Source organism: Gopherus flavomarginatus, chromosome 3, assembly GCF_025201925.1.
Source record: "Gopherus flavomarginatus isolate rGopFla2 chromosome 3, rGopFla2.mat.asm, whole genome shotgun sequence".
Classification (NCBI taxonomy): Eukaryota; Metazoa; Chordata; order Testudines; family Testudinidae; genus Gopherus; species Gopherus flavomarginatus.
The window spans coordinates 217,079,128-217,104,517 of NC_066619.1; the positions used below are offsets into that span (position 1 = coordinate 217,079,128).

Here is a 25,390-nt window from a genome sequence, read left to right on the forward strand (position 1 = left end):
CTCCACGCTATCCCTTGTGCGCTGTAGAGACTGTCGCTGCTGGAAGAAAGGAAAAAACGACTCCACGTTCTCCCTTATGCGGTGTAGAGACTTTTGCTACAGGACAAAAGGGAAAGACAAGAAGGTCCCGAGAGGCCTCTGAAGTTAAGCAAAAGACTATTACTATTGAAGACGTGAAAAATTGGCTGTGGTATAAAAGGCGGTACATAATGTGTTATCAGGGAGGAACTTGTGCCGGGGGGGGATTGGGCATGTGGGGTAAACTGGGTATTGGGATTTATTCCCACTCAAGCTATTTGCCACCCAGGTCAGGTCCCCTGGCCATGTCAGATCATTCCCGAATTACTAGACCACCCCCATACCTCCCCTGCTTCCCCCACAGTCTCCCCTTTAGTTAATCCTCCAGTAGTAACTCCATCCCTCAATATCTCAGAAAGTCATGCCCGTTCAGAGCCCCAATCAGACCCATATTTACCCAAGACCTCGACCATTATGCAATGGCCCAGACCCTCTTCCTCTGGTGATTTGTTCTCTTATTGCCTATCCAAGTTAATCTTCTCATTACATGGCCATGTGTACGAACGGTATGTTAAATGGAATGCGTTTGGTATGGTGTATCTTAGTTACCGTAATATAACCTCTTATGTTACTTATACAGGAGAACCTGACCAAACTGAAATTTACATAGACACGTGGGACACTGACCATGATATAGACCTTGTGTTAGTCCCAGGCACTTGTTGGCCACTTACTGAAAAGGGTCCAGAATGTTTTATAGCCACTCGTACCACCAGAACTAATGTTACAGTTGAAAGGATATGTTTGGCCACTGTAGGATTTCTTTGTGTCCAGGATCTTCCCCTCACTGCAAATATCACCTGTACACTACTTCAATACACCCCTTCCCATACAATTAACTCTTCATTGGCTAAGGAGGGTATTTAGGTTCAGAGCCAACAATTATGGTATAAGCCTACAGAAAAACCTCACTTCTCAGGATTTAAATGGACCATACTGAATGCCACTTTAGGAACCGTCCATTTCTCCCTTCCCCTCACTCACTTTCAGATCACTGCCACTTACTCTAACTGCTCTAAGGGCGCGGCCATACGGCTGATGGAACAACAAGCTAGACTTAAAGAAAGCAGAAAAAGAAGGGATATTGTTGATACTCTGCTGCACGGTGCTAACACTGCAGCTTCAGCTTGGACTGTTTACAAAACACAGGAACGTAAGGGTCATCTGGGACAGTTAGATCAGGCAGCAGGGTTTATCTCTGGGGCTCAGATTACTGAAGAAAAGGCCAGTATAGGCGCACTCCATACTATCTCAACACTAAGCATTGTTACCCAGGACCTGCTTAAGCAAATGGTCCATCAGGTTGCTGTATCAGGAAAGGTATTGCAGTGGGATCAGGCATGTTCAGAAGTACAGGATTATCTCAATACTATCCTTTTCTCCTTACATAAGGACCTCGAACAGCAGCGCTGGCCCACTGCCCTTACTAATACATCTGGTATACCCCCCGATTTGTGGCCATGGAGACATACTTGGAAGTTTTCTAACTGGAATTGTTGGCGCTCACAGTGTTCCTTCCGGGCTTATGGACCCGTGAAAGGATTTTGGGCCCCCACTTATCGTATTCTCCCAGGCCCTTGGGGTGGTTGCTTATGGGACTGGATAATCCATCGAGATGTTTGGGAAATTAAACCTCCTGGAGGTCCTAACCGCTTCTTAATCGGTGCCCCAGCTATAACCCCTGATCTCTGGATAGGTCTGGGCGATCTCTGGACCTACTGGCCCTTACAACCCCCACAACTACAATGCTTTAGAAAACTACACCCAGGAGAAGTGGTAACTGTCCATCACTGGGTATGTTGGGAGGGTTCTGGCAGTCTGCAAGACTTAGCCTCCCAAACCCTTCTGTCTGCCAATAACAGTTGTCTCCATGTCAACTCATCCATTATACATGATGTGGCCTTTAATCTCCACACCAATTCAGGTATTCATAATATTTACTGGCCCATAGAAAAGAATTACCTGGTTTATTTAGAATTTCAGGTTCCTTTTGACTGGACATCTGTTGTCCCTGACCGATTCCACTCATTGTTATCTCTCCTACCAGACATTCAATCTATTTCACACCTACAAACTCAAATTCACTACTTAGAAACTGTTTATCAGGAAGCTCTAAATGCCCTCCAAACTGTTCATTTAGTATCCTCCCTCTGTGTTAAAGGTGACATCCTCTGTCAATTCACAAAAAGCTTTTGGTCACCCCAACAACACCCTTGGTATGTATGGCTTCTTTTTGCCATTGGCACATTTACCTTTGTGTGCATCTGCTGCTGGTGGTGTTGTTGTTGCTGGTCACATTGCCCATGCCCTTGTATAACTTCCCGCTCTTATATCCCACCACACTTAGTATCCCTTAACCCTGTCAGGCCAGCACCTTACTTCAACCCTACCAACACCAATGACGACATCTGCGTCACTTTTAAAGCTGATTTTTCTGTTCCTAATGTCCCTAATCCTTCCCCTAACGCTCCCCGGGACGGTAATCTCAACCGGGAAACCGGGGAGCCTATTGAACAAATAGCACAGGAACTAATGAACATTCCCCTTTCAGACCTTGATGAAGTGTTTGCTGCCGTATAAAATAATAGACAGCAAACAAAGGAGGGAATGATAAAGAAAATAAACCCCATGCCCCAAAGCCAGGTCTTGATTAAGCTGCTAATGATTACATCAAGACCATAGGCCTCAATCATACTAACATATAGAATATAAGAAAATAATCATTATTAACACGCCTGAGGCTAACTCTCTGAGAAACAAAATTGTTTAAAAGGGGAAGTAACCAGTCCATTGCTGCCAGACTCTACCAACAGCTTTTAGTTCATTATAGTTCATTAAGTTGCTTGTGCAGCATCAATAACTCATGATGACTTAACAAAAGGTAAAAACAATATGTATTTCTGAACACAGGTTCCTCAAAAAGCTTAAGCAACAAGTAACTGCTTAACCGCAAGTAGGGGGAAAGCCAGGTGTTAAAGTCCTGACAATCAAGAAAACCTTTTTATGAGGAAGTGAAAAGGAACAGGCCTGCAATTTTAGCTGATGTATGATATATTAATAGCAATTGTTTTCAGCAAATGTTTTTAGCAAATGTCATGTATTAGCCAAATAAGGTAATGACGAATGTGTAAGCTCATATGATAATTTGCGGTTTTAAACTTTAAAAGCACAGGTATCACTGATGTAAGGGAGAGCGACTTACCCCTTGCTAGGGGACTTGTCGTCTCTCCGTGCGTACGCATGTATTCTCTGATTAATCAATAAAGGAGCCTCAGGCTGTCTGATCAACTCAACACGGTGGTGGTCATTTTCCACGACACAGTGAAGCAATAGGGGTGAAATCTTGGCCCCATTAAAGTCAGTGGTAAGACTACCATTGACTTTAATAGGGCCAGGATTTTACTGACCTATAAAATCTTACGATTTAAAGTCTCCTGACAAGACCCTTTTGCAAGTGGGATACAAAAGAGGAAAAGATGAAATTTATATTATAGTCAGAGTTTAAGACCAGAAGGGACCACCAGATCACCTCTTGTGACCTCCTGTACATCACAGGCCACCTATACCATCCACACACTAAACCTAACAACCAACATTGGTTTAAAGTATTACAACACACAGACCACACAATTGTGTCATGGGCATAACACCAGCTGAGGTGCATCAATGTCAAGGCCCGCAGTGACAAGGAATTGCTTGAGTGAGATATGCCAACTTACCCTGGTCAGTAACATGCACCCATGCTACAGAGGAAGGGGAAAAAAATAATCAAGGTCAATGAAACAAGGTCCAGTCATTCAGGTTTCAGCAAACCAATGGGGAAAACCAAGTCAGTTATTATATGCATGCTGCAAAGAAGTGCTACTAAGCGAACAGGTAGTCACATTTCACACTAGATGTACTTTTCTGGTAGTCTTTTTGCATTTGTCCTTCAGATCACAGGTTGAAGCCATCTCTGAAAGTTATTCAATGATTTCAGAACCTCCAGAAACTGTTTGATTCTAAACTAAACAAAGGGTCAGTGCAAGGAAATAGGTTGCTAATCCTTTGTTATAGTTATGTTATTATTCTAATACATTATTAGAACAATTTTACACAGTGCTTTCCAGAACATAGATTAGACATATTTTGATAGACTACAGTCTAAACTAGTCACAATAACAAATTGTGACAAAGTTCCTCCTCTACCTTGGTGGGTCCTGGGCTTATTGGCAGATTAGCTCACCTCACAGATTCGGTTCGGGAACAGCCCAGAGACCTTCCCCTCTGGTGGAACCCACAGTCCAGATCATTTCCTCCTGTGTCTGATCAAGAGTTGGGAGGTTTGCGGGGAACCCAGGCCCACCTTCTACTCTGGGTTCCAGCCCAGGGCCCTGTGGACTGCAGCTGTCTAGAGTGCTTCCTGGTATAGTTGCACGACAGCTACAACTCCCTAGGCTGCTTCCCCATAGCCTCCTCCCAATACCTTCTTTAGCCTCACCACAGGACCTTTCTCCTGGTGTCTGATAATGCTGGCATGCCTCAGTCCTCTAGCAATATGCCTTCTCAGCGCCTAGTCCCTCTTACTCCCAGCTCCTCACATGCACATCACAAACTGAAGTGAGGTCCTTTTTAAACTGAGGTGCCCTGATTAGCCAGCCTGTCCTAATTGATTCTAGCAGTTTCTTCTTAATTGGCTCCAGGTGTCCTAATTAGCCTGCCTGCCTTTATTGGTTCCAGCAAGTTCCTGCTTGTTCTGGAACTGCCCCTGTTACCTTACCCAGGGAAAAAGGATCTACTTAATCTGGGACTAATATATCTGCCTTTTAACACTCTCCTGTAATGTTTTTGAGGAGCAGTGGGTGCTGTCCAGGGTTCTTTGCTTGGTGTCCCCCTCCAGTTCCTTAGTTTTGGCCCTTTGACCCCCACGCCTGTTCCTGTTGTTGCCTTTGTTGTCCCCCAAACTCAGTTGGGTTCTGGGTTCAGTAGCCCCTCCCTAGGCTGGAGGAGGGGCTTTCAGCAGTGGGTGAGCTAGCGCTCACCCACTTCCCCGTACTCAAAAGGAACACTCTCCTGTAGCATCTGGCCTGACCCTGTCACAAAATACATGTATTCATTATAATTCACGAACCCCACATATAGAATATTTCTCAGAGAACTTTGTGCCATTCACATTTGCAATGCTAAAAGTCATGGTAGAAAAGAGGTGACTATATACATGAGCAGCCACCACCTGGTTATTTATAAAGCAGCAGGGGTTAAGGATCTCTAGTTTGTGAAAGGGAATATAGAGAGTGAACTTCACCCCACCACTGTGACCCCTTTATGCCATGTCAAAAAGATGCGTGAGCAGCATAAGAGGTCTCTAATAGTTGTAGAGGAATTCCCTTACTACAGACACCATGGAAGATTGCTCTAAGAGAATCAGGAACATCCAAAAAGCTGGCTAACAGACACCTTAATCCCCATGTACCCTTGGTGGCTTCCCACCAGCAGATGATTCTTAGGGTATGTTCACACTTTGAGTGGTGGAGTGTAACTTCTCAGCTCGAGGAAATGTACCCATGCTACCTTGAGCATAGCCTCTGTGCATGAGTGGCAGGAGGCACTAGCTGCCCTAAATACATGCCCATCTGTAACAGTCGGCAGATAGTCACGGCAGCCAGATCCTCTTGCCGCTCATACCACTGTAGCTACACTTTAGTTTTAGCATTCTAGCTTGATCAGAGCTAGCACAGGTATGTCTCCTCGAGCTGGAATTACACCTCCAGCCGAAAGCGTACAAATCCCTCAGGTTACATCTACATTTGGAACTGGGGGCATGATCTCCAGCTCATGTAGACACACATGCTAGCTCTGAGCTAGCATGCTAAAAGTAGTAGCATGGCCATGGTAGCAAGGGCAAGAGTTGGCACGGGCTAGTCATCCTGAGTAAGTATCCACAGGGTTCAGACAGGTTTGGACATAGGCCAGCTAGTTCGTGTCATTGTTTGCCACTGCCATGGCATGCTACCACAGCTACACTGCTATTTTTAGCATGCCGGCTTGATGAGAACAAGCACAAGTATGTGGTTGCCAGACTCTGGCATACTTCTGCCACTGGACACCCTCTTTTTTTCCCCCTATCCCACTGGTGTCCATGCATTTCACTTTACTATCCCACAATTTCTTGAGAGGGCAGTGCCTTTTACATGGCTGGCCTCTCGCCACCCAAAACAAACTCTTGTCCTTGCCTTCTCTGTAGGCTATGCTTTGACCTTCACCCTCCTCACTTGAGCTAGCCTTCTCCTCACAGTTCATATAAGGGCATACCCTCCTTATATGTCCTTTATGGAGGCAGGCAAAATGTACCCCCCTCCCTTCTCTGTTCTCCCTGCAGGTGGGGCTCACTTGGACTTTCTTGTTTTCCCGCCTTCCAAGTGAAGCGTCTCATCCCCATATGGGTAGAGGAACTCCCTTATAAAGTGTCCCCTCCACTTGCCATGGTGACATTCCCTTGGCCAGGCTTCTAGCCACAGTGCCTCCTTTCCAGTCTCAATCTCTGTTGCCTCTGCTAATTTCCTCCCATGTGAGGTTAAATAAACACAGCTGTTGTTCAGACAGCTGTGTCAAATAGTTTTGCAGGTACAAATGTGCCTCCCACTCTCTCTGCTGATTCTCTAGCACCTGCCATAGTAGGGCTTGGATCCATCCCTGCTATTTGTCATTCCCCTTCTGCAGAGGCAGTGACTCTGGGGTTCAGCCTGGGAGGTATAAATGCCTTCTGCAAAAAAGGCTTCCACATATTGTGGGGCCATTATCTCTCTCTCTTTTTTTCCCTTCCCTACAGCCTTTGATACTCTCCTTGTATCAGAGGTGACCGCCTTACAGTCCTTCACAATCTCTTACACTCCCGCTTTTTCAAGGTAGCTATCACGTCTTTCATCCACCCCCTTGTATCAGGGGTGACCATCATTCTCTGTTATTCACTGAGTTGTCACGGGGTGCTTTATTCACCACTATAGTGCTTCCTTTTGGCCACATTTTCTGATTAGCTCTGCCAGCCCAATGCTCCTTCCTGAAGTTGCACTCTGTAACTCTCTTTTCATTGCTCTGCCAGGACTCAACTGCACCTGCTCTGCACCTGGCATGGCTCTCTGTACAGATCATTGTAGTCCTTCTCTTCTGAGATATCAAAGTCACTCAGGACCCACTGGCCCAGGGAGTCTTTCCTCTCACTGCCCTTTAACAGCAACACTTCCCAATGGTGAGTAGAGGCATCCATGCATCCACTCTCTACCCTGGGACTCTACAACAAGCAGTCAAGGTCTGCATAGTTCTGAACCTTACTGCTGTATCCCTGAGCTACTTTGTACCTTGCCTTCTCACTCTGAGAGTGACTGTAGTTTCCCTCCCTGCAGCCTTTTTCTATTCTTAGCCTCTGGGCTTTATACAAGTCACTCCTGTTCCTGTCCAGCTGAGCTTCCTTTTTAATTAACCCTCATTACCCTGACTTCTCCTCCAAGTGCATCCTAGGCAGTTAATTGTCCCACCTTGCCACCTTAACCCCTTCAGGCCTTGTGTGGGGTAGACACCTCATCACAGTGGCCCTGCCACAATAACTGTATGGGGGGGCATGTTATGGGGGGTCTAGGCCTCAGATTACCTTAATCAGACCCTAGCTGACCATGTTGTTTAGCATCTGATCCAGCAACCCTTGCTCCTATGAGTATGCCCATTGAAGTCAGGTGAACTGGACAATTATGGAATTAATGTGGATTTGGTGCAATATTAAAATTTCCTAATTTTCGCACTGAGTGGTTCAAAACATCTCAGTGAATCAGAATGTTAGTCTTAGGAGCCCCTCTGAATTGTAATTATGACTAACTAGTTCTGATGATGATGAAGCTACTGAAACAGAAGATACTTTCCATTAAAGGAGAGGTGTCACTGGTGAAAATTAAATATGCTCATTGATCCAGCCCTCAAAGGGATTATGTGCCAGAAGCATGTATTCATTTCAGAGGCCAGAAAAACACCACATGAATCACTACTCTAGGTTTTGAGTGTTTTAGTGATCCCATTTTTCTCTGTCTTTCACTTGTTATTTTAGAAGATACACCATGACATAAGAACATTGAACATGCTATCATCTGCTGTGTGGGTTTGTCTTTTTACTCCTGTCTATAATGTCAAGCTACAGACTCTGTGATGATAAGCAGATGACAGCCAAACAGCCTATCAATTATAACTATCAAATATAAACCTCTAGTGCCTGCCATTAAAAGCACTGTGCTTTATGTACCCAAATATTTTCTCCCCGCTTTAAACAAAGTATCTGTGAAATGTACAATATCATGAGAAAAATACATTTTTGTGTTTAAATTTGCCAGCAATTTTATGTGAAAACATCATATGGCAGCATCAAATTCATACCTGGCCTTCAGAAAACAAACAATATAGATAAGAACCTGGGAAACTATTTTCCATCAGAAAAGTTTAACAACATGAACTGTAGTTTCGGCAAAATCAAAATTTTCCATTAGGAAAAAACAAAATGAGATATTTTCTTCTAGGTTTGTTCAACATAAACTGAAATATTTTATTTTAGTGAAATTTCCCAAACTGTTTCATTTCTAATCAGTTCAAAACATTAAACTGCATGTTCTTAGCACATTGCTTTACGGGTGTTGTAGTTCAGGCCCCTATTATCTCCCATGGGCTGAGCTCCACTGATGCACCACATGGCTCTGCATTGCATTGTGGGTGAGGTATGATGGCCTCTAGAGAGCCCGCCCTATAGGAGACAATGTGTACCTGAACTATTACTTCCATAAAGCAATCCAAAATGCAGTTCAACGATGATCTGCTAAATTAAATATTTCAATTTCAGGAATATCAAAATTCCTCATTTTGATCAAAAATATCAAAATGAAATGTTTCAACATTTCCAAATAAATTGTTTTCAGAATTTTCATTCTGTAAAAAATTTAAGGTTCAATTTTTCATCCTGTTATGGGATGAAAACAAATGTGACAGTGTCAGAATGTCCCTCAGGATGGAAATTTGGAATTTCACTCAGCTCTAATTAATACTTTTCTCTGCCTGCTCCTTTTCATACCTGCTAGCTAATCTGCAAGGAGGCAGATGAGAGCTTCCAGAGATTGCCTGGGAAAACCAAGAGCTCTTCTACTGGATCTGTCACTTATTTGGACAATAATTATATTTGTATTGCAGTAGCTATTTAGAGCCCCAGTCATGGGCCAGGACCCCACTGTGCTAGGCTTTGTACAAGCACAGATTAAAAAGACAGCACTGCCCCAAAGAGTTTCCAATCTACATATAAGAGAAGATATAATAGTTGGATACAACAGACAGGGAGAGAACAATGAAATAATACTGGCCGGAATGATAGGCAGTGGTATCAGCACACCAGCTGCCTATCCATTGCCTAAGAACCCCAATCAAGGATCAGGCCCCCAATATGTGAAGTACTGTATAGGCAAATAAAGAAGCCAGTCCCTGCTCCACAGAGCTCACAGTCCAGGTGTCAGAAAGGACACAACAGACAAACAGGGCGGAGTGGCTAAGGGGATAATGTAACAGAAACTAGCAGAAAAATTAAAATCTTAGCTTGCCACTTGCCTAACCAATGCCAAATGGCAAAGTTCCTTAAGGTGATACATTGAGATGCCTATTCCATCTTGAGAGCAGCTGCACTAGTTTTGTCAGAAAGCCAGAGAGACTGTACTGTGCCCTGCACATCCCAAGAAACCCACATTGATCAGATTCAAAAACTAAATCAATGTATCATTCAAATGAGCCTCTTTGGCACAGGTTTGTCTTGCAATGGGGATCTGATACAAAAGCATAGCTCCTTCCTTTGAATCAAGTCCCATAAGCATACATTATTACTATATTCTGTTTCCCTGCTTTCTGGAAGGTTGCCTTTCATTTACATTCCAGTTACTATTTTTATTATTAAATGCACTACCAGTGCCTGGTGCCAGCCTATGAAGTGAAGTGAAGACACTTCAGAGTCACTCAGAGTCATACAAATGCCACATCATAAAAAAATCCTTTTGTATTGTTCTCTGGCAGGTTAGGTCACAGCAATGTGAACAATCAACTGTTCCAAAACTCAGAATGAGAGATTTATCTTCTATTCCTCAAGCTACTTAGTTAATGTTAACAATAGGAAACTAGGTAAACAATTTTGTCATATAAGATGATCTAAAATTTTATACTAAATGTATATGCAATTCTCCTATTGAAGTTACTATTTATTACACTTCTCAGGTTCTGTAAATTAAAACTGAGGCTTTTCCTTTATGAAGAGAGGAAGGGGTGATAAGAAGCTCCTTGACTAGGTTTTGTGGTATTGATATACCAGATGCTTTATATCACTCCTTGAAATTCTTAACAAGGGGGAGGTGTCTGACTCAAACAGTCCTGTTGTTTATTTGTTACTATCTATAGAGCTTCACATACAATTCACAATTCCAGATTTTTACCAACTATGCTATACAACACAAAATTCACAAGAACTAATATCTCTAAGATCACATAAAATAAAATGATATTGAATATTAAAGCGAAATAGAAGTTATAAAGCCATATTCCAGACTCAGTACAATTGGCCATGGTGGTGTTCAGTACAGATTTGTGGCCAAGGAGGAGGTATTCTACGTGAAGATTTTTGTGCCTGTAACTTATTGGGGAAAAAGAAGAGATCTCCTAGGACTATATGTTATTAGCCTGAACATTTCATTAAATAAAATCAGCAACCAAAACATAATCATGCAAGCTATTATTCTCCAAGCACTATGTGTGTATAAGTAACTGTAAATATCTTCTAAAATTCTGTAAAGGCTAAAGTATATTTTAAACCTAAATTACCACAATCAAGTATTATAATTTTTTTAATTTTAATATCCATTTGGAGGGTTATTTCCCACACACGCTACCTTAGGATGGAAACAGTCTTAAAATGAACTTAAAATAATTGAACTAAGGAGAACATTGCTAACATGGGAAGGTAGTAGCTTAATTTTTTTGCCTTCAAAACTCATAGTTCTCTTGCTAAGGATTAGGACTTTGATTATACCAGTAATGAGATAATCCTTGAAAATACTCTCTGTTACTTAGAATTAGCATGACTGAACTGAATAATATGTAGCCTGATATATTTTTTCAACTGTTACTCTGACATAAATTTGATCAGTGTTTTAAATTTCAGTTTAAAAAGCTACTTGATAAGACTGCTGTGTGACTATAAAAGCTAATGGCCCTGTTGCCTTGTACACATTATGCAGTAATCCTTTCTCCTTTCCTCATTAAAAGCTTATGTGAGTTTTAAAGATAAAGTTAAGCACATGCTAATATCAAAATTTGATGTTCTGAAGTTGGTGAAAGAGCAGTGCTACTGTACTGGCTCTCAGTGTATTTTCTTCGTTTTGTATGACTAATGTAAATATCTTGTATCCATTTATCCATCTAAAATAGTGGTGTTGTAGTTATAGCACTAGACTGAGTGGATGCTATTCCCCATTCTTCTGCAAACTGCCTGTGTGAACTTGAGAGAGTCAGTTAGGCCCTGATTCAGCAAAGCACTTAAGTATGTGCTTTCTGGAGGAGTCATCCCACTAAAGTAGCAGGGACAACTCACATGATTAAAGTTATGCACATGCTTATGTATCTACTGAACTCTGACCTTAAGGTCATTATGTCACATTTCTACATCTGGGACACTGGGTTAATAATACGTGCCTACCTTCAGGGGATCATGATGATAAATTCACCAATGTTATTGAGAAGAATAAATCTGTAGATAAACCACACGTTTGTATTCCACTAGGATTATCATCATTATTGTTCTCTGGTTGTACTTATTGGGCCCTGGTCTTTATTGTTCTTTAGTTGTACTATTTGGTTGTACTGGGGTGCAGCTGCATTCACAAGCTTGCACAAGATGTGGTAATTGAAATCCTAAAGCATGAAGAACAAACTACAAATCTTCAGATCAAATATGATTTCCACCTTGATATATGGCTGTGAAAGCTGGAAATCCACCCAAGGTAAAGACAGGTGCCTAAATAGCTACAAAAGCAAATGCCTCAGGAAAATACTAGGTGGAGAATGGGATGTAGTTATAACAGATACTGAGATTCATTGGAGAGTTCAGCAACTCTTTTATCTCTGAGGGCATCCAGAACGAAGATGGAAATATCAGGGACATGCATTAAGAATGAAACCAGAACACTTGCCATGACAACTGTGCCATTGGGCAGTTGGCGGAATACATAAAAGGGATCAACCGAAAAAAATCCCTTTATCAAACAGCACTTAGAGAGGGAAAAATTATGGGATAAAACAGCAAAGCACAGCCTCGGCTAGACAGGGTTGATGGAACCCTCACTATGCCCTAAGCAATATTTGATGGTGCGGGAATGTTTCAGAGGAGATGTTTTCAAGAGGATGAATACTTGACTTTGAAGGGTAAGGACATGCAGGGAGTGGGGAGCAAGATTTTCATTGTTTTGGATTATAATAAAATTATCAATGCTTTTCAACGCCCACTCCCATCACCTGATTGCCTTTCATGATCCATTTGGGAGTACGGTGGTGGTCATGATTCACCAGCTGAGAAACACTGCCTTAAACTATCCATTCACCCAGCATAATAATCAATCAGCATTTTGGGACTACTTTTTCACTGAGAAATTATGCATTAGCTTTAGAGAATAACAGTCATTTCTCATGTGATGTATTCTCACCACCATTGAGTACCAACCACTTTTTAGAACTATTCAACATTTCTCAAGTATATGGACAGATATTGGGACTGGTTCTCCTCTCACTCTGCTTTACAACAGTGAAATTCTATTTTTCGAATGTGGGGTTAGCCTGATTTACACCAGCGACAGTGAGAGGAGAATCAGGTCCAATATTTATGGCTGTAAAGTGTGATTCTACTCAGCAAAGTAACTTTGTAAAAGTGGTAATTTGTTAATGAATAGCCTTGTTGCCTTGGTGTAGTTGGAGTCCTAACCACTGCCCTTAGTGACAAAAATAAAGTTTTTCTACTACTTACTCCCTTTTGCCACTGTAGAGGCACCAGAACAAAGGGAGAGTGAGATGAACTCCATTCAGGTTCATGAATTAACAAAATTTTAACTAAGGTCCAGTTGCAAAGCCAAATTCTGTCCTTAGTTACACCTGTGTAACCTTATTGAAGACAATGGGATTCACAGGTACATACTAATAGATACCAGAGTTTGAAAATATTGGAATTGCATAGGTGTAACTGAAGGCCAAATTTGTCCTGCAGTAAATTTGTTACAGGAGATGCTTCATGAGCCAGGTAAACAACCAACTTGACTTTTACAGACCAAGTTGCATTTGCAGGTGCAACAGTTAAGAACAAGATTTTTTCCCCTTGTACACTGATCATACTTGATGTGGGAATCTACAGGCAATAAACAGAGAAGCCCTGTGCCATGTTTATCATGCCACTTTTCAAAGTTAAAACAATTCAAACTAGGTACAGTCATTTTGTTATTATTTGAAGCATGCATCCACCTTGTATGAAATTCCTAGGACAGAATTCTAAGTGGAATAGCATGAGTGTACTATTCATCTTGTTATCACTCATTTCTTTCCTGAGCATTTTGTGTGCTTGTCTGATCAGACGTCCCTTTTGCTATGCTGCTGGGTGACATTAATGTCTATGCAGATGTTCTTGTAATTTCATTGCCACCATGACAATCATAGAAATGTTTCAGGAGTTTTTTGGTTTATTGCGTTAACCAGTCATAGTCTGGTAATTGTTTTGGGGTTGGGATTCCAGACTATTTAATTTTACTGTTGACATTAAGTGGCTGGAAGGACATTTGGACTGACTGAAAGATCATAAAGAGGTCCTAAAAGTCCAGGGACTCTGTTTTCCTACTGGAGGATATGAGTAACCTGTGTTGACTTCAATTCCTTAGACATGTATCATGCAGTGGAAAAAACAGACCCTTAAAGAAATAGATGTAAATAATGCCATCATGGTCCCTAACACTTCTACTACACTGGTGTTCATAGTGGACGGATGTGATACATAGAATTGTACCAAAACTGTTTTTAAGAAGTAAATTGCAAAAATAAAATAAAATAAAAAAAATCTTAAGAATAATATTATTAGAACAATAAGTAATGTCAGGAGGTGTATGTCTGTCGGTCATTGGTGCCTTTCTCTGGTGATTGAAAACAAATGTCTTTAAACCATGCCTTGTGCACCAGTGGCACAGGTATGCAATCCTTGTTTTAACTTATTGTATAAAATATAATTAAGAAATTAATGTATAGCTAGACTTGAATGTTCCTAGAAAAGTCTAAGCTATAATACGAGGAATATTTCTAAACATACACACAGAGCAAAGAGATGGGTTCTGGTATGCTATCCAACTTAGATTTTCTTGTTGTTAGCTAAATTCATGCTTCTGCTCCATGTGCATTCTCCTCTAGATGTCAGTATTTTACAAATTTCAAGATGGGAACAATTATGTAATTACTTCTATGTAGCCATCTTCCTGTTCAACCATTTTCCGCTTGTCATTAAAAATCACAAAATAACACGTAGGAAGACCAATTTTTTTTTTGCTTTTATTTTAATGGAAAGAATGTTCAAATACAATTGTGAATGATTGCAAAAATGAGTAAGAGCATTCATTTCACCCACAGTTAGTGCCTTTTATATAACATTTTCATACCGTTATTGAAATGATGGGGTGGTTCCTATATAAGAGAGACTGAAAAAAAAAAAGTGGAATCCATAATGCTGTCCCTTTTTAGATCATTTTACTAATGTTTATCTCTTTCAGAATAATCTTGTTGTCTTCAGCATCAGGGATTAGACTGCTCCAGTTTTACAAGGATATTGTTACAACAGCACATTTCTGCATGTGTTCTTTCAAGCACACAATAATTAAAAGAAGAAAAACAGGTCTAATAATTCAGTTTAGTATTGTTACAGAACTGTCAAACTATTGCATCCAATTTTATACAAATCCAAACATTTAGGTGGTCAAAGATTCACTTTGATCTTCAAAGACCTATGTGAGAATAATAAGGTTTTTAAAACAATAAAACTACATTTAATTAAATGAGCCAAATTTCTCATGAGTTGAGAGGAACTAGATGAAAGAAATAGATTCAAGACAACTGCAGTTTTACAAATTTTATTGATTATTCAAAATAATTAGTAACTTAGTTAGAAAACACACAGGAAAGGTACATTCATAACATAATTATGTTTATATTAACTCTCCATTATCACTCTGAGAATCCGTGTTCCTGAAAATTAAATGCCAAATGACAATTATCCTGATACTCTACCTAATGGACAACCTAGAACAACCTAGCTCAAGTGTAAGTCCTTAAATTCAGGACTACAGCTATATGAAAATAAAGAAATATAAAATTTAAAATTCTAAATTTTCTGATTAAAAAAGGTATACATTATTTGCAAAAAAAATAATCACAAAATGTGTTCCCATTTTATGAACAGTTTCATTCCTATCCAAGACTCCCGTACTTAGCAGAAAGATATAGTAACAGAAAGGAAAAATTCAATTCCCAAATTAAGGCCTGAATGATTTATCTAATTAGTCAAATGCTAATTCACAAGGCTTTCTTCCCAGATTTTCAATTGCTGTAACTACTCCCATTTACTCAAACAAAAGCAATACTAAGAAAGATTGTAGTAAACTAGTCTGAGTATCCTTTGACCATCTAGCTGGTTATTCTAACACCATTCCTTTATACTATACCAGAGTGTTGATATTATTTTACCTTAAAAACCTGTCAATATTAATTGCCTCATTGGAAAAGACCTGGAAAATCCTGGGCCAATTGAAGGCAATAGAGTTTTGACACTGACTTCAGTGGGGCCAGAATTTTACCCCAGTGATCCATCTAGTCTGTTATTCTATCTCTGGCAGTGATCAGTTCTGGACATTACAGAAAAACAGAATAGCCTCTACATAATTTATCGAAGTGTCCAATACTGTAGCACTGGAGGAAAATCTTCCCAATGCTGGCTGATACTTATGCTCTAAAGCAGGGGTAGGCAACCTATGGCACATGTGCCAAAGGTGGCATGCAAGCTGATTTTCAGTGGCCCTCACACTGCCCGGGTCCTGCCACTGGTCCGAGGGGCTCTGCATTTTAATTTAATTTTAAATGAAGCTTCTTAAACATTTTTAAAACCTTACTTACTTTACATACAACAATAATTTAGTTATATATTATGGACTTATAGAAAGAGACCTTCTAGAAACATTAAAATGTATTACTAGCACGCAAAACCTTAAATTAGAGTGAATAAATGAAGACTCAGCACATCGCTTCTGAAAGGTTGTCGACCCCTGCTCTAAAGCCTCAGAACTGGCAGCCAATATAATTTCGGTCTTAGCTAGAGTTAACAACAGATGTTGTTCTTATTCAGAAGAACATCTCATCTTTTAAAAGAATCTATTTTACTATTACTAGGATATTTGCCTCGGTAATATTATGCAGCTGTTAGTGCTATTGGTAAAACATATCTTACATTCAAACCAAATTATTTCTAAAACTGGCTACTTATCTGAAATGTCGTCATTCCTCTTTACAGGCTTTCTTGTTGATACCTTCCCACCTTTGTTGCGAGGAGGTTTCCTCCTGCCTTCTCTTTGGCAACAACATTCTTTGGGTTAGGCTCCTGTCATAAACAGATAAGTAAGAGTTAATAGAACAAAAGTGCTTCGTATCTCTTTGCCTGGCAAGGGTTAACAAGAACAGTGAGCCTGGCTGTCACCTGACCAGAGGACCAATCAGAGGACAGGATACTTTCAAATCTTGAGGGAGGGAAGTTTTTTGTGCTGTGCTGTTAGTTTTGGTTGTTGTTCACTCTGGGGGCTCAGAGGGATCAAACGTGCAACCAGGTTTCTCTCCAATCTCTCCAATACAGGCTCTTATAAGTTCAGAATAGTGAGTACTAGGTAGACACGGCGAGTTAGGCTTATGGCTGTTTTCTTTATTTGCAAATGTGTATTTGGTTGGAAGAAGTTCAAATGTGTATTTGGCTGAAAGGAGTTCAAACTGGTATTTTGCTGAAAAGATTTTAATTTGTACTTGTATACTTAGGCTGGGAGGGTGTTCCCAGTGTCTGTAGCTGAAAGACCCTGTACCTATTCCATTTTTTTTTAAATTTACAAAGATAATTTTTACTGTTTTTTTTCTTTAATTAAAAGCTTTTCTTGTTTAAGAACCTAATTGTTTTTTTTTATTCTGGTGAGTCCCCAGGGGACTGGGTCTGGATTCACCAGGGAATTGGTGGGGAGAAAGGAGGGAAGGGGGAGAGAGAGGCTGATTTCTCTCTGTGTCAGGATTACTTTCTCTCAGGAAGAGTCTGGGAGGGGGAAAGAGAAGGAGGGAGGAAGGTGAATTGTCCTCTCTGTTTTGTGATTCAAGGAGTTTGAATCACACAGTGATCTTCCAGGGTAACCCAGGGAGGGGAAGCCTGGGAGAGGCAACGGTGGGGGAAAGGGTTTACTTTCCTTGTGTTGAGATCCAGAGGGTCTGGGTATTGGGGGTCCCCGGGCAAGGTTTTGGGGGGGACCAGAGTGTACCAGGCACTGGAATTCCTGGTTGGTGGCAGCGCTACAGGTTCTAAGCTGGAATTGAGCTTAGAGGAATTCATGCTGGTACCCCATCTTTTGGACGCTAAGGTTCAGAGTGGGGAATTATACCATGACAGTTCCATTATCATAACCCTGGTGGTGGAATCTCTTGGTGGGATGACTCCACAGGCCCCAGTTGTAGCCATCCACACCCCCTCTACCACAAAACAGCAAGAAGCATTACTGTTACTTTTGTAATATGTGTTCAGAGTACTCTGCACTCTATAGTCCAGCCACTGTGACACAAATCCCACTGTCTCAAGGCAACTGAGTCAAGGCCCATTATTAACCCAACTTTCTTGAATCTCAGTACTTTGATACTAGAAATGAGAGAAGTTTCAGAATAGTTATTACTTTCACCAAAGCTATTTGCCTATTGATACTCTAGGATCATCCATATGCAATGTTCAGGTTAGCTGAGTATATAGCAGTTTCCAGGGTTGGAGACAAAGGCCCTTATTCTTCACTACATTTTTATGATTTACTTCAGTGGAGTTCTGCCAGCTTAACACGACATTACACACTGGAGAATCATGCTGGACTTATCAAATGGGGACTCACAGTGACTGGGACAGAGTGCTGAGAACCAGCAGCTGAACCAGCACTCTGGACACTGTACCTCAAATTGGTTTCCTTGGAGAAGAACCTGACTGAGGTAAGCTGGGGCTAATTACTCAATCAGTCTGAGCCGGGGAGAGCTAAGGAGCTAGTGAACCCATTAACTGGAAGAATTTAAAGGCACACAGGAAGGTAGTGCAAGGGGAAAATAACAGTGAGTAGGAGAGGCTACTAAGGCCAGAGTAAAAAGAGATCTGTGCATGGCGAAATCTCTTCCCTTTGGCAAAGGAGGATGATTATTGTCAGTGTATTTAGAGTTGCCGTATGGGACTCTAAAAGGGGTGGTTGAGATAACATAAATAAACTATACATGGGTTTTATCCAACTGGGGTATTAGAGTCATTTGTACGAGAAGACAAAATGGCCTGTCACATACCTACAGAGAGAAGGGAAGACTTGACCAAGGATAGGGAGGTTGTGGAATCTCCATCACTGAGGATTTTTAAGAGCAGGTTGGACAAACACCTGTCACGGATGGTCTAGATAATACTTAGTCCTGCCATGAGTGCAGGTGACTGGACTAGACGATCTCTCGAAGTCCCTTCCAGTTCTATGATATTGGGAGCATTTCTGATGTTAGGATCTGGTAAATTCCTTGTAATTCAGATCACCAGTTAATACAACGGAATTGCTCTCTGATGGTGACTGTCAGTCATGGCCAATCTGATCTGGATTTGAACTGGTGACAGACTACTTTTCCTTTGCCACTGTCCCAAGCCACTCAGCCACTGATGATTTCTGGCACTGAAAGGTGAAGTAATGTATTTGTGTAGACTTGCTGAGAATTACACCAACTTGTCTCTGTAAGACCATGTGAACATAGGGATAAATAACATTCTTATTATAGGTGATTTTGATGGATGTTTTTTGGGTCCCTTATGGGAAAATTCTATATAGAATGTAATGGAGAATGATCATTTTTCTATCTTAGAAAATAATTTTCTACTAATTCTCTTCAATACTTAAAAAAAAAATTCTCTAGAAAGGACCATTGCCCTCTCCCCATCCCTTCCAACAGGGATCAGATGTTGGGGCTTTGTTGGTCAGCTTTCTGTTGGAGGAGAAATCAGGACACTAAGTCTGGATATATTGTTAGCGCTGCTTGTTTCTTTACATTTATATGCCAGTTCTGGAACAGAAGTGGTCAACCACATCATGCAGGTAATTTCCTTTTTCAGGGATCTTAGCCCAAACACCAAACGGTCCTTGTCCCAGGGAGCGAACCCTGCCCCAAGAATTGATTCTACACAGAGAGATTAAGGAAAACAACAAACTCTTTTTACTACTTACCACTGCTCTCACAAAGAACTGTATAAGGAAACCAACAATGCAGCAATTTCTTCCAATCCTAAAAACTTGAAATAGGAAAAAGAACTTGTGTGACTGTGTGTAATGGTGTCATCTGATGACTCCCTGCCATAACATGACAATTACATAGGTTTATACAGTAGTTTCTACAGAACTCTTTTTCATTGTCTGTAGATCTCTGTTGGTTTCACTCCTATTATTCTATCAGAGGTCTATGTGAAATTCAGTACACACTGATATCTGAATGTGTATCCTTTAATGTAAAAATATGCTATTATCCAAATGATCCAAATGAAATGAATCCAAATACTACAATTTTTGTTAGTCCTGTGTACTTGAAAACACTTTTTCTTGTCTTTCGTAGTTAGCTCCCTAAGGAAAAAGGACACACACACAGTGTGGTCTCATTTTAATACCCTATGTATCTTATTACATAACCTCTATTTTCAGCTGCAGATTTTTTTTTAAATGTTTTGATCAGGTTCTGTCTCTCGATCATGGCAGACTGGAACTTCCGAATGCCATAGCCCCTAGCCACTCTCCCCCCACCACATAGTGACTACCCCTCACCCTGCAGTTTGAAGAAAATATGCTTTTGTCCAATCAGCTGACCTGAAGAAAGAATAAGAACAAGTCTTCAATGTTAATTAAAAGGCAGGAAATGAGAAACCAACTTTAAGATATGTGTTTTGTACAGTAGAAAAGGGGCCTACTTCCTATATTAATAAATGCATAACAGAGCACAAAACCACCTAGAGTTTAATATAACCTGTTTATTGTATGCCTATAAACCTGCCTTTTCCAGATTTTTCCCATGTTTTATACACAGATTTCTCTCAACTACTTTTTATTAAAAATATATTGAAGGACAATAAAATAGTCTGTTATGGCTGGTATGATAGTTTTAATTTATTAGTGATCTGTTCTACAGTCTTTGCAGGGTATCCGAGTTCAAGTTATCAGCTTGGCCTCAGATCTTGGGCAACCAGGCTGGGAACACATCAGGTCAAGTATGATCAGTAGCTGTGGCAGAGAGTTGTTGGACATAGCTTCCAGCTTCTCAGAGTCAGTTAACGCTACTCCTTGTGCCAGTCATAGAGGGTTACAGAGCAGAGCTGAAGCCATGTTTGGCAATTCTTTGCCACATGGAGGACCATACTGATACCGGGGACTTTCAAGGGAGGAATAAGGAGACATTAAAAAAAACCTTAAAATTGAGGCTCAAACAGACTAGAGAAAGCTATGATGTGTATATGGAAAGGGAAGGAACGGCATTTGGAATGCTAAGTTGAGCTGCAGGAAGAACTGCTTAGCAACACATTTGCAAACATTAATGATTAATTACTTCATACAGTTATACCATACTGCTTAATATTTCTGTCAAGTGTTTGGATGATTTGAAAAACACCCAGCTTCAAGAACCAGATGAACATTGTTTACATTTATGTTAATGTGAATGGCAACAACTAAAACTAACAGTCAGGTTCTGAATTAAACTGATAAATGCAAAGACCTGAAGCTGTTACTATGTTCTTAGCTTACCCCATATTTGCCTATATAGCTGAGGAGCATGGTAGTCAAAAATAGGTATAATTTATAGACACAGGTGCAATGGTTGCCTTGTTACCGATTTTCCTCACATTTTTTATTTAAAGTTAGCCTTGGCATTATTTTATTATGGGTTTTTATTCTCTCCATCTGCAGTTATTACACGCTTAAAAGATGAACAGATATCTCTTGTTAGCTGTTTTTGTTGTTTTCTCTCTCCTTTGCTATTAATGCGAGCATTAAAAAAAGTATCTAACATGTCAGCCACTGACTAGATTTTGGAGTGGGCTGAGGTCTGTGATTCCCTCAGAGACAATGCCATGACAATAGAACTAATACTCACACATTATGAAATACTTCTGTTGTCATTATATCTGAGCTGTGCATATGTCAAGGAAACATCTAGAGTGCTATCAGGCTACCTATGATAATGATTTGGTTTTTACTGTAGCCACTTTTGAAAAGTAAAACATTCTCCCCTGGACAATTCAATTACAAAAAAACAAAAACAACAAACAAAAAAACACATTTCATTTGATTGGCTGCTCTAGAATCCGGATCCTCCAAAAGCTATAATGAAATTCTGACTCCACTGATGTCAACAGCAAAACTCCCATTGATTTCAGTGAGGCCAGGATTTCACCCAAACAGTGGTAGCTCAAAGCCACCTTTCTGCCACTTTCTCTCCCCCAGTCCTAGATCCTCAGAGCTGTTTTAAATCACACAAACAACAACAGATCATTCAGTTAAACCAAGTATGCAACACGTCTAGCTATGCCCTGACACATTTCCTGTGATGGGAGGACGGGAACCAAGAGCACCTGGCACAGAGCCATTCACTCTGACTTGACATCACCAGGGGTTCCCCTACACAAGGGGCATCCCCAGCTGCTTTCTCAAAGCAGCTTTCCAATCTGTCTAATCAGCTGAAAACAGCCAAAAAATGCATTAGTTTGGCTGCATATATGCATGAAAATCGAACAGAGAAGTTGCTCATAGGAAATAGTTTATAGGTCTCAATTAATCAGAGTAGGGATGAATGGTCCTATGTTGAAATTAATTTCTAAAAGAAATGTAGCTGGATGTACAGAAAGGTATAGGATTGACACTGCTACAGACTGAAATTCTTCTTTTTATCCACTTTCCCTAAGCAGCGATGTGCCTGTCCGCACTTGAAAAAGTATCTTTCGCACAGAAGGAGTGGGCAAATATTTAGAGGGGCACTTTAAAGAATATGGCTCATATTAAAGCTTATTTGGTCCTTACGGCACTTCTGGGTGTAGGGAGCCTATGTGAGCCCCTTATCATATCTGGATCAGGTGCCAGCAATTCATTTTCTGCGAGCTCGAATACTCCTATTATTGCCACAGCGGTAGCAGCATGTGAGAAAGGAGCTTCCCTGTGGTATATCCACCCATGCTGTTAGAAGTTCATGGAAGATACACACATATACCCTGTATCATCCTCTCCAACCACAGAGCTCCAGCAGTTAATGAAAAGAGGAGGCATATTTGAATTACTGAGACCTGAAGACATTAAAACTCTCTCTCTCTCTCTCTCTGCTGGCACCACACTGCCCAGCCTCAGCCCAGAGTTTTAAGAGGCATCAACAAAGAGACCAGTGCCCCTTGCACAAGGAAGAGCCACTTTCCTTGCCTAATCACCCTCCCACCAACCAACCATGGGAGTTCTACTCCTTGGCTGACCCTCATCACCATGTCAAAAACCAAAGGCAACCCATTCCCAATCATCTATCTCGCAGGCAGAGTCTGAAGGACAGCCTACCTGCTACCATATGTTACCTGCTGTGAGGAACAACTTAGGTATGGGAGCTACTTACAGCAGTCCTCCTGAAGGGCTGAGAAACAGGAATCATGATGGTTGTACCTAAGAATCCACACAGGATGGAAGAGGTTGCTGCAATGAAAAGTTCCTTCAACTTGCTCTCTCCCAGGTGACCTGTGGCTCACCCTGGTGCTCATGGGAAGTGGGTGTGGCCAGGGCATGCACTGATTCATTAGATTGCCTAGTCAGCATCGGTTAGCATGGTTCCAGCTTAAATGAAAAGTTGCCCATTTTTGGGGATATGGCTGTGCAAACATTGCCTGTGCACCTCAGGATGAATTATGCACAAAGGCGGAGTGCAATCTTTGCTTCCCTGAATCAGCTAAGGTGAACTGAAAAGGTGAAGTCTTTTAAAAAGATTTATAACTGTCAAGCAAGTATGCTAGTACATATTGTAATGCAGTGCTAAGTACTTACAGCATGTACTGTTGCAGAAATCCCCTGCTCCACGACCTTACTGTAACTCTACCAGCTCAATCTTAACTAGTCACATTCAGTCACTCCTTTAATCAACGGATTTTCTCATGTAGTTGAAGGCATGTTCCTATTCCTTCATGAGACATCAAAGCAAAATAATGAATGAGCTGATTTTATTATAGTACTAAAGCAATCTTTAAAATGTTCTGTTCTATGCAGACTTTTTAAAAAAATTCAGTCCCTTTCTTGCCAGTTCTATGCCGTATATCTTTCCCACCAGCCCCTTCAAAGACACATATTATTACTTCCTGAAACTTTCTTATGGTGATCCTACTATACTCAAAGTATAGCTCTGCTACACAAATATGTTATAGGTGTTAAAGCTTGTTCTTTGTACCGATTTACCTTATGCAGCTCTTGTAAGTTTTGCTGAAAAATTCTAGAGCCATCTTTCCAGCAGGATTTGCATCCTTTTCTTTTAGATCTTCACAAATTTTACTTAAATATAAAAGTTTAAATAATTCATCTGAGTAGGTTACCATTTCATAATCTGTATACTGATAAACAGGAGACCTGTGAGATGGTAGTGGAGGTTTTACAGGTATCTTTGTAACCATGCCATCAAATCCCCCTTTTTTTATTATTTCAATCTCTGTAACTTAAAAGGCTGATCATTATTTGTTGGCCTTGTAAAACTTACCTTGTACATTCAAGTTCCATACATTTAGTGATGAAATAATTAGAGGATATTACAAAAAAAATTCTCTTTAAACTATGGAACTACTCCTTTTGAAAGCAGGTAATATTTTGCTAGATATGCTGTGTCACATTGCTAACCAGACAGAAACAATGTCTCAGAGCATAGCCTAGTTTGCTAAACTCATGACAAGGCCTGCTCTTCTCGGACTTGGTATATCAACTGACAATTAATATACTGAATTGTTTCATATAAAGCTATTAAAATGGACTATCAAGCTCTTGAGAGGCATGATTTTCATAGTTCAAGGCTAGGCAGAAGCAACCACTATGGAATCTATTTTTGCCACCTCATCTTAGGTTTTCAACTGTGTACTGGGGAAAATCAGGAATAATCAAATATGCACTGACCTACAGTGTTATAAATTATGACTGACAGGGTGTAGGACACCCTTTTTCTCCCCTGACTTATGTTGCTGATGCTCAGCTGCTATGCTGTCTGCCTCCTATTTGCCATGATGTCAGCTAAAGCAATTATGATCATAGAAGGTATTATACACAAACCCTGTGAACAACCTTTAAGTAAGTAATGAACACAAATATGAATAGATAGTTTTAAATCAATTGTCATTGCTTAAATAATGCTAAATCAGTAATTATAAACTTTGACATTTAAATTATTTCAAAATCAGATAGGAAAGGAAGTACATGCATGAGGGTTATCAAAGTCTCAGACACTAGTCACTGTAATGTTTATTAGCACTGTAACGCCATTGCCCTCAGTACCAGGGGACCCTATGAGAGACTATCTATTCTACTTGAGTGAGGGGAAAGACCTTCTGGTATCTGAGTGAATGAGAGTTCTCAATAGTTACGCATACACAGGACATATTAAGATATAAGAACTGGAATGCCTGTGCTGCTCATTTGACTCTGTAAAAATCTGTCTTTAGAATGTATTTTTATTATTGGAACGTGACAGATCATGTCTGACATTGAAACTGCTCTTAGAGATTTTGTGAGAGATTCACAGAACCGTGCATCTGAACCCTTCCTGCGCTGTCATACTTTGCTTACAGCATGAATAAGGCTCAGACATCCCTGTCTCTCCTGTTGTTTGCCAGACTGGCTACCTTGCTGTGTTTTTATACCTTAACTTTTTAAAAAGGCTAAGTTAAGTTGCCTTAACTTAAAAGGCGAAGTTAAGTTGGCTTATC

The 25,390-nt window shown here is 40.5% G+C and overlaps 1 protein-coding gene across 1 annotated transcript in view; it reads left to right on the forward strand.

Moving 5' to 3' along the window:
* Positions 1-250: 250 nt before the first annotated feature.
* LOC127047246 (uncharacterized) overlaps positions 251-25,390 on the forward strand; it is a 238,034-nt gene continuing 212,894 nt past the window's right edge. Inside the window, exon 1 of the mRNA XM_050945351.1 lies at positions 251-588. The gene's annotated coding sequence lies outside the window, so the exon portion shown is untranslated. The remainder of the gene's footprint in view (positions 589-25,390) is intronic.